Source organism: Mastigoproctus giganteus, chromosome 10 (assembly GCF_048544385.1).
Source record: "Mastigoproctus giganteus isolate SK-2022 chromosome 10, ASM4854438v1, whole genome shotgun sequence".
Taxonomy (NCBI): domain Eukaryota; kingdom Metazoa; phylum Arthropoda; class Arachnida; order Uropygi; family Thelyphonidae; genus Mastigoproctus; species Mastigoproctus giganteus.
Genome location: NC_143584.1, coordinates 88770222 through 88777678, shown reverse-complemented (window position 1 = coordinate 88777678; position 7457 = coordinate 88770222).

Genomic DNA, 7457 nt, shown 5'->3' with positions numbered 1-7457 from the left:
ATAACATATAATAATCTATTATATATATATATATATATATATATATATATATATCTGTCTTATTCCCTTCCTCATAAGGGATTTTATTATTTATCCACTTCCCTGTGCCATTGTAATGTGATTTGTATATCCAGAGACCAAGAGGTAATTTTTTACTGACTAATTTCATGAAGACAAACTGGCTACAATTCGGAGAGAAGAAACAATGCAATTTTGAGCATACAACTATGTTTAAATAAACTTTTTTTTCCATTGTTTTCAGGACCTGTATTGATCATGAAAGTACAGCCCACATATCTATAAACACATACACATGTGTCCGCCATGTGTGTATATTTATGTAAATATGTATTTATTTGTTGATATTTTATTAATGTTGAAATATTGAAAAATGAATGAATAACCGTATTTTGCAGTATATCTATTTATTTATCAGGGTGCAAAAATATATATATATTTTTTTGACGTTGGAATACCTAGTTATGGCTCTAGTTATAAGCAAGACTCAATGTTGTAACTAATGAGATTGGAACATGATTAAAGAAACCAAATTAATTTATTCATTTCTCAGCAGCCATCCATGATTTTCACATAGTTATTATTTCTTCATAAGCCATCACATTTTATGCTGTGGTGGAACTAATTCTTGCACACAGGGCTGGAAAGGTTGGGGAAAGAACATGAATGGATGCCGTTCCTTTTAGCTGTGTTGACTACCTATAACTAATGAGAAGTTGTCTCCCTACACCATGAGGCACAAAGTGTTTACTCATTTAATGTTTCCTAAGAAACTGTTACAAACATTATGAATTTTCATTCTCAGATTGGTGGAACATTTTTAATTTAATATGTTTGATATGTTGTCCATTTTTTAAATATTGGTTAATTCATCAATTGTGACATTATTATAGAGATATCAGAAAAATGGTGCCACCTAGGCGTAGGGGATGCAGAATTTGAATAGAGAGAATGGACAATGTGGGAGAAAGGTAAGATGGGGCAATATGTGCTTGGTTAACAGACACACAATATCTAAGGTAGTTGATTATTGGCCGCCTCCGTAGCCAGGTGGGCAGGAGTAGCAGTGCGTAGCACACACTTCTTGATTAGACCGGAGTTCGAGCCCGTGACCACCAAATACGGAGGATGCGGAAAGGTCAGGGAATGATCACCACATATCCTCGGAGCAATATGGCCTTAGTTGCTAATGCTCCTAAAAAACCAAATAACAACAACAAGTTGATTTATTATTATTTTATTATTATTAGCCATATGGTGCAAGGAAGCCTGAGGCTTATGCTGCACCAGCCAAAAAAAAAATTTTTCTGAATTACCCCTAGAGAGAGAGAAGTAGAAGGGAATCACCAAGAAAAAGAAGAATGATGATATCTAGCTCAGGATCCTGGGTATGCTAAGCCCATACCCACCAGATATGAGCCCCTGAGGTTAAATTTAGTTGAGTTTGAATAACATTGTAATGTAGAGTCAGTTTGGTATGATATAAGCATTGGGAAGACAAAAGTGAGAGCTTGAGTATGTTAAAGCCGAATGACTATGATGACTATCAAGAACAGTTATGCAGAAAAATAAAGTGCACCAGTAACTTGGATTGTCTGTCTGATAATGAATGATTTTACCTTTGAGGTATTTACTGGGATTTGTGGGTTGGTCACTCACACAGTAGCATAACTTTTCTAGATAACTGTTTTCTATACCCAGAATGTTAGATAAGCATCAAGAAAAACTTGGGCCGGGCTGGCTGTAGGTAATCCTGGGCAGCTCCCAACAATTTTAGCTCTCTCTCTCTCTCTCTCTTTTTTTTTTTTCCCTCAGCAGTAGCACATTGCAAAAGTTATTAGCTGTGGTGACTATTCTCACCCAGGCTAGTCTCTTCCTGAGAAAAAAGCAAATTCTTTATCTAATTACACTGGCCAACAAAATGAGATTTCTTCCTCCCCCCAGCATGTGTAGTTTTACTAATATGACTGCTGATAGAACTACAAGGTGTTTCAAAATTATGTATACACACTTTAAAAATTTATATTTAATGAACAGTATGCACCAATTTAATTTTCTTAAATTCATTTTGTAGCTTTAAAATAGACAATTTTTTAACAATAATTTAATTTTTGTTTTATTTTATAGATACCTCTAAAATGATGGAGAGTACCCAATTAAGTTTTGAAGAAAGGCACTTATAAAATTGTATTGGAAAAATGAAAATGTCAGTGAAGTTCAGCATGCTTGGAAATAACAATGTGAAACAAAAGCATCCACACGTTTAACAATTATTCGTTTGTGGGATAAATTTGAGGATCATGGAACCATTCAGAATATCAATAAATTAGTATGTGGTAGGAAGAGGACATCAAGAAGTAATGAAAATGCTGAAACTGTAAGAAATGCAATCTTGTGCACCCCAAGAAAATCAACAAGACTGTGTTCACAAAAGCTAGATTTAAACCATACAAGTGTTTTTAGAATGATGAAGGAATTAAACTTTGTCATTTATACCTCGATTAGTGCATGTAATCCAGGAAGATGATCAACGGATAGGTCATCAAGGGAGTGCTTTTGAATATCCTCCAAGGTCGGCAGATCTCACCCCTTTAGATTTTTTTGCTTGGGGATACTTGAAAAATCAGGTTTACAGTCACAAACCACAAACATTGGAGGAAATCTGGATGAAAATTCAACAAGAAGCAGAAAACATTTCACCTATTTTTTGTGCATTTCACTATGTAGATCTGTTGAAGATGGATCTACATAGTGAAATGTAGATCTGTTGAAGATGGATGCTGCTCATGCATTAATGCAGATGGATGGCATTTTGAACAATTAAAGTTTTATTGTTGCAAAAAAATTAATGTTTTTTGACTTCAAAGTATCAAAAAAATTTACATTTGTATATATTGTTCATTAAATATAAATTTTTAAAGTGTGTAAAAAGAGATATGTACTAAAAATGTGCAGATGATTTCTTTTAATACACTTTGCCTGGAATGTTGCAGTACAGCATTAAGCAGTAGTCTGCCAACATACATTCTTTCCAGAAACCTTGGTAGCAGTTTTCCATCTACTTTGTGTTGATGGAATTGTTCCTTTTGCTCGTCACTCACAGTGCTAAGGTTTTTGGGGAAGAAGTTTAGATGCTAATTCAAGAAAAAGTTTCAGCGACATACGACATCCCATTTTTTATATGAATAGAGCAGTTACTACCATGCTTTTAGTTAGACATTTTTGAAAGCTTTCATCCTACTGAAGCGAGCACTCGCTCTCTCTCTCTCTCTCTCTCTCTCTCTCTCTCTCTCTCCCCCCTGATTCTTTTTGGAATTTCTCCTTTATTTAATTTAATAAAATCTTCTCAATTCATCTTACTCATCACTTTCACAAACCTCTTTATCAAGCCAAATTTAATATGGAGAGGTGGAAATAAAATCGTGGCAGTAGCAAAGCAGATTATTTAGTGTAAAAAAAATGCCACTAAAACTTGTTTTCTTTTCTGTAGTGTTTTTTTTCTGGCAGCCAGCACTGGAGTTTGCCCCAATTTTCGTTACTGAGACATACATTTTGTTTAACTCAATGTTTCTGCTTTAGCTCAAAGCCAGAAGTTTGGCTTTTATCTTTGGAGAGGAGCCAGATTTCTAAAGAGGTCATTCAACTGAACTGGGATAAAGAGCTCCAGCTCCGATGCCACTTCATTGGTGTTGTACCTGGATTGGCTGAAGTTCTCAGGTTCTGCCAATTGCTCCTGCATCGCATTCCATTTCATCTTCTAATGAATCTAGTCTGTGTTGTGAAAGTACTGGAATCGCCATACTGTCATCACGAGATTGGTCTTGTTGGGTTTGGATAAACAAGATTGTGCTTATTCTTCGATGAGATTCCAGTTATATTCTCATAAAAAAAAAGTAACAATCGCCATCATGATCTTCTGGCTGCCCCAACATTATGGGTATGGCAAACGGCATCAATGTTTTTGTTTTGTTTAACTACGTAGGTAATCAAATAGAACAAGAGGTACAAATAATTAGGTATGGTCCATACCTTATTCTAGTCAACTAGAGGACAGTCAAAGTATAACTGGTAAATTTTCCTAAAGTATAGATTAAATGATAGTTAAATATACTGTTATACCACATGAATATATTTTAAAATGTGAAACATTAAAACCTCATCTTCAGGCTGGTTTCTATGGTAGCATTTCGAAATTCAGTAGAACCTTAAACATTGGCAATATTTTAAGTGCAGAACAATGTGGTAACTTTTTAATAAATACATTTTAAAATACACTCACATGGTATAACAGTTACTTAATTGTCATTTAATCTATACTTATGACTAACCATGATTGTCCCATTTTAACACATTTGAATTTTCCAAATGTCTGTTGTGATTTCATTAGAAAAGAGCTGCACATACAGGAGAATTTCATCAGATGATTTCACTGAATCTTTCTTGAAACAATTTATAATGAAATAATGGATATATATGTATTCAAACAATTACATAAACAATAATAAATAAATGAATAAATAATTATATTCATGTAAATGGGGCTGAATAAATGAGTGGTCTCATTTTGGGTCTCGCAATGTTCGTGTAGAGTGTGGTTACACTCGACACGAACATGGCGAGACTTGAAATCCATGTTCATGTAATGGGTGTCAATCCAAAACTAGGGAAAAACTGAAAAAAAAAAAAAAAAAAGTGTTATTAGCCTGTGACTCCTTCTTGCATTGGCCCTCATGGGTAGCACAATCGGAAGGATCGCCGTCCTCCCCACACTGGATGGAAAAGACCTTGGTTCGAATCCTGCTGATGATGTGAGGAATTTTAAAGGCCTTTTTCACAATGTGGCTTAGTTAGTTGATCTCAGGAGAGGATAGCACAGTTTTTTTTTTCTCCTGGAAATTACAGTTTAAAGAGAAAAGAGAAAACCTCAGAATGCCCAATTTACAGAAATATACACGGAGCAATATGGCTTTAGTCGCTGATGCTCTTAAACCCTACTACTACAACAATAACATTCATGCATTAAGAATCTACAGCTAACTGGGTGGCGGTGATCGTGGTGTATTGATGTGGGGTTTACTTAAAATTATAACTATAAAGGATAAATAAGGATTTTGCTTTCATAATGGTGACTACAATGGTCAAGGAGTTAATTCAAAATTTTTCTCCTTAAGTTCATCAAAAGTTAATTGATGAACGTAAGGAGAAAAATGTTATTTTGAGAGTAGGGGAGAGTTCAGAATTAAAATCTAGTCAAGAAATAAGAGACTTTGTGATGGATACAATCAAGAAGTAACAAAAAAAATTAAAATTAAGAATATGTAGTTAGTGCAGAACAAGGGGTGTTGCTTGAGGCAGATAACAAGAGGGATTTAGAGAATTTTTGTTCATCAAACACTTTGGCTGTGGTAGGTATTATACCTGATAGACCTAAGATGAATGATCTCACGATTCTGTTATATGATATAACTAAGGATTGGACTAAGGAGGACATTATGGCAGATTTGTACTACAAAAATTTTAGACTGATTTTATAGAAGATGAAGTTATACGAGGAAAAAAAATTTAGATTTATTTCTGGTACAAAGCCAAACCTTACTAGTTGGGTGATAGATTATTCTCTTATACTGTATAAATGTTTAATGGAAATGGAAAGGATTTACTTAGGTACAGTTGTACCAAAATGCTATAAATGTTTGGGCTTTGGACACAGCTACATATTGTACACATAAAACAATGACATGTGGACATTGTCCTGAAAATAGTCATGTATATGCAGATTGTCTAGGCAAAGATAATCTGCATATACATTGCAGATTGCATCCAAACTGTAAACGACGCAAAAGAGATTGTAATCATTCTGTAAGAAGTACTGGTTGTGTTTGAATACCTTAGAGCTATTGAACTGACAAGTTTGAAAATTAATAATGGCTAAATTCGTAGTAATAACAATAAACAGGCTGCTAATTACCCCATCATAAATGATATTAAGATACTGCAATTAAATTGTCAGCAATCTAGAGCAGTTATGGATGAAGTTAAAATAATTACTTATGAAAAAATTGTGACATTTTGTGTCTACAGGAACATTTTGTGTACCCACAGCATGCTAGATCATCAGGTTATCACATTTCAAGACTTTCTCTTGCATCTAGAGTAGTTAATTGTATGGACACTAATTCTAAGTCAGCTATTGTTGTAATAAATAATGATATAGGTGTTGTGAAACTCAACAATCTCTGTACACAAAATTTTGCATGTGCATTAATTTACACATGTTACATTGGTTTTTATCTTCTTTCAATGTACTGTCTTCCATCACAGAGTATAGAAGATGCTACACATTATTTAGAACTAGTTACATCTCTAATTGGGGACTGTTATCTAGTAATTACTGTGGACTCCAATGCTAAATCTATTTTATGGTATAGTGAGAACAGAGACAATATAAGTAGAATACTAGAGGAAATTATAATGGTACACAACTTTATTGTATATAATAGGCCTTTTATGCCCTATACCTTTTCAATTGTAAATGGTCATCTAATATAGACATAACATTAGCATTCAATAATATGGGAGACAGAATAGCAGATGGGAAAGTCATGACAGAATATACCCAGAGTGATCACAGAGTAATACATTTTGTAATAAAGTCATGTTTCCAAGAAAATCAGAAACCAATGTTTCAGGATTTGTAGATTTTCAATAACTACATTTAAATTTTAATAAATTCCATGAATCATTGAAACTAGATTTTGATGGTAGTAAGGGAATACAGTTTAATGTGTTAAATGCCTTGGAATACTCAAACTATGTGCAAAATGCAATTTACAGGGCATTAGTATATGCAGGCAAGAAAAAGAGCAAAGGGAAAGCTATTATCACATGGTAGACGCAAGAACTTTCCAGATTAAGGAGTGAGGTAAACAGAGCTAGAAAGTTATATCAGAGAAGGAGATCATGGCAACTTGCAAAGGTGAAATGGTAAAAAGAGAATTATAGAAGAAAGAAAAAAACTGTATCATAAAGAAATTTATAACAGCAAATTGTTGGCTTGGCAGAAGCTGGTTAAAGAAGTAGACAATAAGGAACCTTGGAGTTGCTTTATAAGATAAGCAGAAATAAGATTCGTACTGAAGACATTTTTAATGGTATTAAAACAAACGATGAAGAAACTCAGGCTTGGGTATCACCTGTCTCTGCTGTTTTGGATTTCATATATTCGGAGGAAATAAATGTGAGGATTCACAGATACAGGATAAGGTAAGACAAGAGAATGACATTTCATCATCATTATCATCATCAGCCATTTTCAATCCACTGCAGGGTGAAGGCCTCTCCAGCAACTTTCCAGTTCCTTCTGTTTTGAGCACTGGCCATCCATTTACTACCCACAAACTCATGAATTTCATCTATCCATCTCTACCTTTGTCTTCCAG